This window comes from Pseudorca crassidens, chromosome 3 (assembly GCF_039906515.1).
Source record: "Pseudorca crassidens isolate mPseCra1 chromosome 3, mPseCra1.hap1, whole genome shotgun sequence".
Lineage (NCBI taxonomy): Eukaryota > Metazoa > Chordata > Mammalia > Artiodactyla > Delphinidae > Pseudorca > Pseudorca crassidens.
This window is the reverse complement of record NC_090298.1, coordinates 76625382-76637611: the sequence shown is the minus strand read 5'-3', so window position 1 is coordinate 76637611 and position 12230 is coordinate 76625382. Positions and strand designations below refer to the sequence as shown.

General features: G+C 39.6%; 1 protein-coding gene across 15 annotated transcripts in view; it reads left to right on the top strand.

Annotated features, from left to right (window-relative positions):
- MCTP1 (multiple C2 and transmembrane domain containing 1) overlaps positions 1-12230 on the top strand; it is a 541379-nt gene that overhangs the window by 204661 nt on the left and 324488 nt on the right. The gene's annotated exons all lie outside the window — the stretch shown is intronic.

Below are 12230 nucleotides of genomic sequence, written 5' to 3'. Positions count from 1 at the left end.
ATAATTCCCTTCATCTGCATTCCCTTCCCTTCATCAGCATTAAATATGTGAAAACTCAAGTTAACAAAGAAATTAATATATTCACAATTTCATGTAATATTCCAAGTCATGTACAATTTACTTCCACTCTTTTGCTGGGTAACACTGACTTTTGTATTTTGATTGATGTCAAATATACACCATGAAATATGTAGTGTGTATAATATGTGGATAAATATTCACATAGACATTTATTTTCATTTCTATTTCACATAATTTATATTGCATTAAATTTGGTGTGTACAAACGTAAGGTAGAGAGCTAGTGGGAAGCAGCCGCGTAGCACAGGGAGATCAGCTCGGTGCTTTGTGACCGCCTGGAGGGGTGGGATGGGGAGGTGGGAGGGAGGGAGACGCAAGAGGGAAAAGATATGGGAACATATATATATGTACAACTGATTCACTTTGTTATAAAGCAGAAACTAACACACCATTGTAAAGCAATTATACCCCAATAAAGATGTTAAAAAATAAATAAAAAATAAATAAGTTGGTGTGTAACATATTAACCTTGTCATCAAAATATTAATTTTTATTATAGACAATGATAATAGCTACTGTTTATTCATTGCTTATAAGCCAGGCACTGCCCTAGCTTCTTTTCGTATATTGCTTCTAGTTATCTCCCAAACCCTGCCCAGTAGACACTATTGATCCTACTTTACAAGTGAGGACACTGAGGGAAGTCTAGTGATTTTAAGTAACTTACTGAAGGGGATACAACTAGTATGTGGCAGAGACAAGATTTAAACCTACATCTGTCAGTCTCCAAAGCCAGTGCCTTTTCCATCACACTACACTGCTTCTTAGGAACATGCAAAAAGGCATGATAAACTAATACTGCCCATGAGATGATAGCCATTCTGACCAGTGTGAGGTGATACCTCATTGTAGTTTTGATTTACATTTCTCTAATAATTAGTGATGTTGAGCATCTTTTCATGTGTCTGTTGGACATCTGTATGTCTCTTTGGAGGAATGTCTATTTAGGTCTTCTGCACATTTTTTGATTGTTTTTTTTTTTTTTGATATTGAGCTGTATGAGCTCTTTGTATATTTTAGATACTAATCCTTGTTGGTTCCATCGTTTGCAGATTATTTTCTCCCATTCTGTAGGCTGTCTTTTTGTTTTGTTTATGGTTTCCTTTGCTGTGCAAAAGCTTTTAAGTTTAATTAGATCCCATTTGTTTGTTTTTTCTTTTATTTCCATTACTCTAGGAGATGGATCCAAAAGAATATTGCTGCGATTTATGTCAGAGAGTGTTCTGCCTATGTTTTCCTTTAAGAATTTTATACTATCCAGCCTTACACTTAGGTCTTTAATCCATTTTGAGTTTATTTTGTATATCATGTTAGAGAATGTTCTAATTTCATTCTCTTACATGTAGGTGTCCAGTTTTCTCAGCACCACTTATTGAAGAGACCGTCTTTTCTCCACCATATTCTTGCCTCCTTTGTCACAGATAATTGACCGTAGGTGCATGGGTTTATTACTGGACTCTCTATCCTGTTCCACTGATCTCTATTTCTGTTTTTGTGCCAGTATCATAGTGTCTTTATTACTGTAGCTTTGTAGTATAGTCTGAAGTCCATTCCATTCTTCACAAGGATCTCTTGTGTTTTCATACAAATTTTAAAGTTTTTTGTTCTAGTTCTGTGGAAAATGCCATTGGTACTTTGATAGGGATTGTAGATTGTGTTGGGTAATATGGTCATTTTAACAATATTGATACTTCTAATCCAAGAACAGGGTATATCTTTCCATCTGCTTGTGTTGACTTCAGTTTCTTTCATCAGCATCTTACAGTCTTCAGAGTACAGGTCTTTTGCCTCCTTAGGTAGGCTTATTCCTAGGTATTTTATTCTTTTTGTTGTGATTGTAAATGGGATTGTTTCCTTAATTTCTCTTTCTTATATTTTCTTGTTAATGTATAGCAATGGAACAGGTTTCTATACATTAATTTTGCACCCTGCAACTTTACTGAATTCATTCATGAGCTCTAGTTTTCTGGTAGTGTCTTTAGGGTTTCAATGTATAGTATCATGTCATCTGCAAACAGTGACAGTTTTACTTCTTCCTTTCTGATTTAAATTCCTTTTATTTATTTTTCTTCTCTGATTGCTATGGCTAGGACTTCCCAAACTGGGTTGAATAAAAGTGGTGAGAGTGGGCATTGTTGTCTTGTTCCTGATCTTAGAGGGAATGCTTTCAGCTTTTCACCATTGAGTACGATGTTAGCTGTGGGTTTGTCATATATGGCTTTTATTATGTTGAGGTATGTTCCCTCTGTGCCCACTTTCTGATGATTAAAGGAATGCTGGCAGAGAAATCTTGAGCTAGGCAATGGGTGGTCATCTCAGCAGGTGGGTAGACTCACTGTCACAGAATTGGATGACTGCTGGGGATCCACCCTGCATATTTGGATTCATGTGCTAGGCTATAGTTGCTAAGTAACTGGGGATTCTGTAGGATCTCTGTCTTTGAGAATCTGGAGTACTGAGAAGGTACAGAGCCTCACGCCTGGGATGGGATTGGATAAGATGAGGGTACAAGGTATGCTTTGTCTGAAGCAATTAGCCCAGAGTCCAGTTCCTGTTACCATAGTTTAAAAAAAAGACAATGGAATGCTGATTTGATGCATGTTTATGTTTCTTAGAGCCACTCTAGCACAAAATAAATGGTTTAAGCAACAGAAATTTATCATCTCACAGGTCCGAGACTTGGAAGTCTGAGATCAAGGTGTCAGCATAGGCATGCTCCTTCTCAAATCACTAGGGAAGGCTCTGTTTAGGCCTCTCTCCTAGATTCTGGTAGTTCCTTGGCTTGTGTCAGCATAACTCCAGCCGTCACATGGTGTTCTCCTTGTGTGTGTCTCTGTGTCTGAATTCCCCCCTTTTTGGTTGCCAGATAAAATACAAGAATCCCAGCTAAATTAGAATTTCAGATAAACAACAAATGTCCGTTTTTAGTATAAGTATTTCCCAAATGTTGCACAGGAAATGCTTATACCAGAATATTATTTATTTATCTGAATTATTTATTTGAAATTCCAGTTTAGCTGGGCATCCTACTTTTTTCCCTAAATCTGGCACCTGCCTAAATATCATATTGCTTGTGTCTTTTTCAGCTGTAAATGAGAATTTAACCCTAATTCTATGGGACAGCATGTCTCCCAGATGTTTCTTTGGTGGCATAAGGACTGCCACATCATCTAGGTGGCTGCCAAAGAGTTCTTGGGGGAGAGGGTCACCTGGAGCTGTGCTTACGCTCCATCTCCCTGAGGGCCTAAAGAGGAAACACTGAAGATGTTTTTCAAATGTTTATTTTGAACTCGAATATTCTTTCTTTATACTATATTTAATCAGATTTTGATCCATGTGACTTAGGGGAGAAGATAGGGTGAGAAGGCAGCTTTTTTAACATGCCAGCCATGGCTAAGCTACCTTGTCCATTTTCAGGTGGGATTAGGTGAAGGGAGATTTATTCTTTTTGATTCTTTTGTTCTACTTGGTCCTAGAGCTGCTGTTGATTTGATGATTTTGAAAATAGCATCTTTGTGCATTATGATAAAGGACATCATCATTAGATAATGATTAATGAATTGTTGAAAATCAGAAGATTGATAAGTGTGGTAATAAATTTCTTTTTACCAGGAGAATTATTTAAATATAGAAGAGATTACCACCCTCGTCGGAGTCCAGTCTTTTCATAACCACTATTCTGCATTTTAGCCTTTTTAGTTTTGGGACCTCTGAGTGCAATTTTATCCTTCTTTCTCTTTCTCATGTTGTATTATTTCATTTATTTAAATGAATTTAGTGTAAGTTTTTAGCCTTTATCATATTCCAAATTTTTATTTGTTCACCTGAGGTCTCTGCTTCAACAAACTTTGCTCTTATTAGTGGACAGTAATACAAACCTCAAAAGCATTTTGGCACCGACTCTGAGGTTGTTTTCCTTGAATGAGAGGCAAATGTTATGAAACTTAATGGGAAGTGCTAACTCCAGAAGTGTCTTGCTGACATTTATTTATTTTGCCCAGAAATGAGCTAATGTCGAGACTCAGCATTATGAGCTCCTCACACTTGAGCTTGGTGAGGAAGGTAAGACTCTGAGGGCTCAGTTGCATCATTCTTTAATTAAAGATGATGCCATTAAAGAAATTAGAGGTGTGAGAGCAAAACAGCTAATGCCCAAACTTGGGAAGCTTTGCCACCAGTGCCTTTTAGAATTCAGTATGTCCAGATACACACAAAGATTTTCCATTAGTGCTACTTCCTGGCTATACACATCTCTCTTCCAGTGCCTAGGATAAAGTTCTTGGAAGTAGACGCAAGCAACCACCCATTAAGAGCTCTTTGCTCTAAAATTTGACTTCCTGTTTTCTGCAAGGAGGAAGATGATAGCATTGATCCTTTATCACTCTTCCTCCCTCCAAATCTCCTGCCCTTTGCTGATGGCGAAGCAAACTGCAGAACTCTCTTAGCGGTTGTAACTTGCTATAACAAATTCCTCAGTTTTCCTCAACTGAGGAAACTCTGAATTGGGCCCTTCAGGCATTCAGCAAGCAGCCATGCAACACCCATGAGCTTTGCCTTCAGACCAGCAAATCTAGTACATGGGCATCTTCTTCCCAACTATTTCTTTGGCGTTACCTTAGCTGCTTAGTAAGTGGGGAATTAATATGTTGTTGGGCAGTGGAGAACTCTCACTTCTGATGATGATTTATCTAAGCTTCGTATCTTCCCTCAAGGGAGGCAAGTGACATTTTGACTAGATTCTGTAACAATATTTATTATGATTATTTGGTAGTCTCTGCATGACAACAGTGGGCATAAATTCTTTATGAAATTAATCCCAGTGACAAAGGATTATTTTATAATGATCTGTGTCTTTTCTTCCATGGGGTGTAAACTCTAGTAAATATTAAAGCATTCAAAATAATATTTTTTTCTAAAAATTTTCATATAAACCATATGTTACACTTTTTTTTGCCATCTTTAATTTACGGCAACAATTACAACTAATGGCTGACAAAGGTTAAGAGCACATCAGTAAAGTACTCACATTCTGGCTCCTAAATAATCTATTTTTCTCAAAGCACCAAGTTCTCTTCCTTTGTCTGATGTTCTGGAAAGAGAGGAGAGGCAATTATACTGCAGTTATGTTCGTTGGTTTGTGTTATTCAAGCACAAAGATGATAAGCTCCCTGTACTTAACATATTTTAAATGCAGTCATGCTTAATATCTCATTATGTTACTGCAATACCAAATTTATGAGTTTCCTAATGGTTTGGGAGCCATGTCTTAATCCATGTTTGTGTATCTATTCCCTAATGGATGGGTGGACGGATGGAAACGAGAGGTAGGGGGCGGGATAAAGAGGGATAGAGGATGAGCAGGATTTTTGGTAATCAGAATCCATATTCCTCAGAAATAATGACATTAATTTCTTGACTCAGTGTCAGACTACAAAAATGCCACCATTGTTCATTTTGTAGGAAGTACAGTGTTTTCATAGGAGGAAAGGAGAACGCAATGGTGATGGCCTTTTATTTTCTTTATTCTTTCAAACCTACGTTAACTTATTAGTGAGTCAAAAAGAACTACTAGTTTTTATTAAAAGGACAATATTACGAAAGTTTCTCAGTTTATTAATGCATTTGACATAATGGTTTTTTGTTTGTTTGGTTGGTTTTTTTTTTTTTTTTTGCAGTACGCGGGCCTCTCACTGCTGTGGCCTCTCCCGTTGCAGAGCACAGGCTCCGGACGTGCAGGCTCAGCGGCCATGGCTCACGGGCCCAGCCGCTCCGCGGCATGTGGGATCTTCCCAGACCGGGGCACGAACCCGTGTCCCCTGCATCGGCAGGTGGACTCTCAACCACTGCGCCACCAGGGAAGCCCTGATTTTGATTTTTAATGTTCTCTTTACTTCAGTAAATATAAAAGTAAAAATGTTGACGAGATCTCCAACAAAAGAGACATGGTGCACAAATTAGTTTACTTTAAGCAAGCAGATCCTGAGTTTTCAACGAGGAGAACTTCATGCCCCCTGGGCCACCTATACAACTGCAAAGAGTGTCACGGAGACCTGGTTCCAGGCTGGTACATAAGGATTTTTAAGGCCTAGGAATCCAATCCAATCTTTGGAGCTGTAAATAAACCAAACACTGTTTCAGTTAAGCCCCAAAAAGAGTATTAAATGAAATATTTGGTAAATTTGAATTCTCATAGCCTTTGCAGATCTCAGGGTTTGTGTTCACAGGTGATGTACAAAGTGAAATGGAGGCTAGTACATGGGAAAAACAAATGGTCTCATCATCTACTTGCATATAGTTGTTGCAACCTCTGGTCAGTTCTCAGGCCTGTTCTGATACAGGAACCATAAGTAGCACTTAGGCTATAGGTATCTCCTCTTTTCACTCTTTTAATATTTATTGAGTGCCCACCACGTCAGACACTGTTCTAGAAACATACTGGAGTGGATCACATAGATCCAAATCACTGCTTTCAAAGAGCTTATCTTCCAGCAGGAATACTATTTGAAATACTGCATTAGTGTCGAATATTAAACATGAATGTTGTCTTTCAAGAACTTCAGATCAATTTGATAAACCCTCATCAGGGTACCTGCAAAGATGAGTCAGTCCTGGGTCTGGTATCTAGGAATTCACAATCCAGTAGGGTAAATAGGAATGTGTAGTCAAGGGTTAAATACTGTGAGACAGTAACTGAGGTGTGACGTAGCACAGGTGGGTATTGACATAGCACAGAGCGGAGGGTAACTGGCTGCAGGGAGAGGAGGTAGTGGGAGAGAGATGGTAATGGCGGGGTTGGCAGGGATGACTTTTCCTAGGATATGACCCTGTCTGGTGAACTCCTGATTATCCCTTAGAACACTCATAATTGACATTTTAAGTTGAAAGTGGTGAGATCGTATTTATACTTCTGCTCATGTTCATTTATTCTTTAGTCCTTGAATATTTTAACATTTCTTCCTGAGGCTTGAGAAAAATGAAGAATAGAGTTGATCAATAGGAAGCCTATTAGCATAATGAAGTAACATCCGAGATAAAAATTAATAGGAACATTTATTTCTAAGAGCTCTATCTCTAGAGGTATTGAAGGGCGGTCAAATCATGAGATTAGCTGTCAGAGCTGATAGAGATTTCACATTTGTTTAGTTGACCACAGCTTTGTTCAAGGTGTCTGTGCATCTTTGAAAGAATTGCATGCATGGCTAATTAGCCTTTCAAACAAATTCTTTTCAAAGTAATAACAGCATATAAAATTACAGCACCTCAATATGTACAAATTTTCATGAATTGCCTCATGCGGTTGGATCCATGGAATACTGTATTGCTGGGAGACATGTTTTCAGAGTTCATCCTCTCCAAATACAACCTTTCCTGCTATTTCTAGAAATAGAACACTAAAAGCTAACATTTGTATAGGGCTTACTATGTCCCTGACACTACTATAAGCACTGTACAATTTTTAACTCATCAAAATCTCACACCTGATGAGGCATGACCTCCATTTCAGAGAAAAGAAAACTGAGGTACAAGAGGTTAAGCCACTTGCTCAGGGTTCCACAGCTAGAAAATGTCAGAGCCAGGATTCATCCTCAAGCAGTCAGGTCACAGAGTTCTATTCTTAACCACTATATTATACTGTTTCTAAAATACAGAATGAGCACTCTTATCATGGGATTATTTTGAAAACTTTAAGTATCAAAAATTACCGTGTAACCATATTTTAGATGTTAGGTATGTGTTTGCATATTAGATACAAATTCCATATTCAATGATGAGGCCACCTTTGTATCTCTTTGGCTCACAAACAACCACTGTCCACAAACCCCTTTCACTGTTGATGCTGGTTGACACATGACTCTAGCCTCACTTCACTAACTCCTGAGATACTTCACCAAATGCCGAGGCCTCGGTTGCCTCCTAAAACTGTATTCTGCTCTTCCTGAGGGCTAGCCCTGTAACTTTCACTGAGTGTACGAACTATTCTTCATTCATTCAAACAGAAACTGTTTATTGAGTGCCTTTGTGCCAAGTGCTGTGCTAAAAGCAGGAGTTATGAGGGTATTCCGCACAGACGGAAAAATCCACCAAAACCAGGTCACCTCACAAAATATTTCCAAGTTATGGTGTTGTATTTAAAAAACAACAACAACAACAAAACAGATTACTGTGTTAAAGAATCACAGATGGAGAACTTCTTCAACGAGTGGTCAAGGAAGGCTTCTCTGAGGAGGTGACATGAGCTAACACCTCCAGGATGAGAAGGAGCGTTTCATGCAAATAATTAGCCTGGGGAAGAAAGTTCCAAGCAAAAGTGACAGCTTGTGTATCACCCCTAGTGGTCAAGAGCTTAGCACACTCAAGAAAGGCACACAGGGCCAGCATGGCTAACATGTGGTGAAGGGGGGAATAGTAGTGCCTGGAGATGAGATTAGAGAGGTTGGTGGTGAAGACCACAAGGCCTTGCAAGCCACGATGAGTCAGTCCTCAGTGAATGGGAGTCCACTGAAAAGTTTAAGGCAGAAGAGTGACATGATCATGTTTATGTTTGATGATCACTTTGATGATGAGAGGCATGAGTGGAAAGAGGAACATCGGTAGAAGGCCACTGGGCTACTTGCGGTTCGAGATGGTGGGGAGTGGTGATGGGTTTGGAAAAAAGAGGACAGAATCCAGGCATGGACAGAATCTGGACAGAATCCAGAATCCAGAATCCAGTCTTGGAAGTGTACTTAACAGATGGGTCTAATGAGACGGTTGAAGAGAAAAGAGAGCAAAGGATGATTCTGAGCAACCAAATGGATGGTGAACACATTGCCTGAGTTGACAGATGGGGCCAAAGTGGGACAGTCAAGAGATGAGATTTGGAGACGTTAAGTTTGAACTGCCTATGAGGCATACAAGTGGAAATGTCAAGTAAGTGGTTGGCTACGTGGGCCTGAAACTCAGGAGGGTCTGAGCCCCAGGGCATGGGTGTTACCTAAAGCTTTGGGAATTGCTGTGTTCACCCAGGGACGGAGAGTGACGTAAACGTGAAGAAGGCCGAATGCGCCCAGGATGGGGCACACCAGCATTTAAAGTGTGCTCTCTGTTCTCCCAAGCAGAGCTGTTCTTCCTCTACTACCAGCTGGAAAGGCAGAACTAGCCAGGCCATGTATCCTGACTTTTTCCTGTGGCTGCACAGAGCAGAAGGCCAGCTGGATTCTACAAGTGGAAAGAAATTCATGTCATTGCTTTTATTCTTCTCACCCTAGAGTCCCTTTCTCTCTCACCTGGACTTCAGTTCTGAGCCTCCCTCTGGGCAGAACCTCACTCTGGGATATGACCCCCACCATTGATAACAGAGTCCTCGGACAGGTACTGGCCTCCCTCTGGGACACAGACACATCCCACATACGTGCAGAGAAGGATAGGAAATCCATGCTCCTCCATTACATTTTTCTCCCTAGGAATGCTAAATTCCGTTGTATTGCCCAGGGAGAATCTAGCAAATAGCTTCTGACAGAAAGACATTCTGTTGGAAGCCCTTGAGTGTCCAGTGTTTAGCAGGCAGAACTAGAATGGGTGAGAGTCACCCTGAAGGTTTGCTCCCTGCTTCCTGGCTCCATCCGCCCAAGCCATGTCCTTTAAAAGGCAGCTCTTACTAATCTCCTTAATTTACAAAGAGTACATGCTAACCAATTGAAAAGAGCTCAATATGAAATAAAAATGAGTCGAGGATATTCACAGGCAGGTCACAAAAAATACAAATGGCTAATAGACATGAAAGGCAGTCTCCCTAGTAATTAAAGGTGTGAAAACAAAACAAGGAGGTGCCTGTTTTGATCTGAGTGGTAAATGTTTTAAAATTTGTATCACAGACAATGTGGAAGGTATGAGCATTCATGATTCCCCACCCAGAATCTGCAACAATTTTTTGCTTAATTTGTCCCTCCACAACTGCAGAAGAAAAATGAAGGAAAAGGGCTTGATGAGAATGGTTTTATCATGGAATTGGGAGTCAGGGTAGAGATGGGAAAGGGGACACATGGGCCTCAAGAACGCGGGGACCTTGCTGGCTGGGCTGGAGGAGAGCAGTGCGATTAGTGAGAAGTACCGCTTAGTAGGGGCTGACTTGTGAGTGGATCTGTGGGGGGCAGACCTGTGCACAGGATTTTTGGAGGAGGGAAGAAGGCAATATTGAGAAGGGCATCCTTTGTATGGGGCATACCTGACACAGTGAGTTCATGCATTTATTGGCTCAGTAAATAGGCTTAATACCTCTTTGATTTGGTTGTATAAACAAACTCTTCCTGAATGGCATTGGAACAACAGGCCACCGCCTGTGAAAATACGTTTGGCTATTGTAATTATTGATAACCAGGAACTTCTCAAAGTATTGCACTGAAGCAACAAATAGCTCGTCTAATATCTTCGTTGATGAGGCAGTGAGATTCAGAACCCAAGATAAGAGCTTCGGTCTTCAGACTTTGGCAATTGGAATGAGAACTTCTGTAGAAAGTGAGACACTGAGCTCACAGGTGGAGAGTTCTGTCTTTTCAACTAACAGCTAGAAACGGGACACATTTAGCCAAAGGTGTGAAGATGTAAAAGAGCTTAAAAAACTGAACAGCATTTTTCTGTAAAATGAAGGGGTGCATTTTAATCATTAAAATCAAAAAATAATTTTACAATTTAAATTATATATTCTACTTCCTTAGGAAAGATTTTTTCTGTACTTCTGGATGGAGAAAGTTATATATTATTTCTTTACTACATGAACTAATATAAAGGCAGTATGTATGATTGTGTTCCATTTCCTAGTTATAAACTTCTGATTTTTATATACATTGAATAAGGCCTTTATCCCCAAATAGTATCCAACTACTTAGTTTAGTTAATGATACCAAAGAGACTTAATTAGAAACCAAAAAAAAAAAGCCCTACAAATTACTTAAAGTAAATATTGATAATAGAAGGGAGGGAAAAATATCTTTTCCATAAGAAAGATTCTGAGCCTGTGATTTAGAAATCCTTGCTATTAGAAATTTAAATTACTTCTTCCTTAACCATGACCAACCCTTTCCTTTTGGTGTGAACTTTTAGCTAAGGAAAATTATGTAATTAGGGTCCAAGAAGTTAAAACTGACTTGGAGTTTCAGATGTCTAGTTCACTTTCTGATTTTTTTTTTTTTTTTAATCTGGGAGTAAAGCATTAGTGTTGTGGTTAAGAGTGTGGACTTTTGGCACTAGACTGAACAGTTTGAATCTACTTCTACTTTTTCCTAGTTGAAGCAAGTCATTCAGCCTCTCTAATCCTTAGTTTCTACATCTGTGTTACTAAGATTAAAAGAGTAATTATTTCTTAGGTTTTTGTGCAAAATAAATGAGACAGTGTTTGTGCTCCATCATTGTTAGCTGTTTCATCAGTTGTGATACTCTTTGGTGCACTTAAAAAACACAACTCAAAATCTGGAAAATCTAGAGGTTAACTTCGTGGTTCAATCAAGAATCTAGTGTATTTCTGTCTCTCCATCCAGCCTTCCCCATTATTAGCTTTATCCCAGTTTAATTCCCCTCAAGAACCCAAGACGGCTGCCAGTGCTCCCACAGCTGTCTATATGTTTCCTCATTCTCATCCAGGAGGAATAATTGAGCCTATTTGTTCCAGTGTTCTTACCCAAGACCAAAGATTTACCCTGATTGGAAGAGCTAGGTCACATTCCCAACCCTTAGCCAGTCATTGTAGTCACGGGGTTGGACTGGCCTAACCTTTGAGATGTTCTCCACCCCTGAGCTGAGGAGCAAGTCAGCTTCCCACAACCACACTGATTATTAAGAGGAAATTGAGGGCTGTTAGGAAGGAGAGAGGTAGAAATACCTACCTGAAAGGTGATCAATACCTGTCACACTGTGATCACTGTTATCCAGGCACCACGGAAAGGGCTGTCACTGCCCAGGCAGGAAGCTATCTGTGTCCCTGGGTGGGCACAGGGAACACTTAAACCCCCCCAAACTTGTTAAAATTGCTATTAGAAGCAGTGTAATTTCAGGAAAACAAAACAAAGCAAAAATCACGTAACTCTCTTGCCAAGACAAATACTATATGGTTCTATAATAAGTCAAAGCTTCCCAACATTGAATGCCCATTACTGAGAAACATTTGGCATTTTAGAT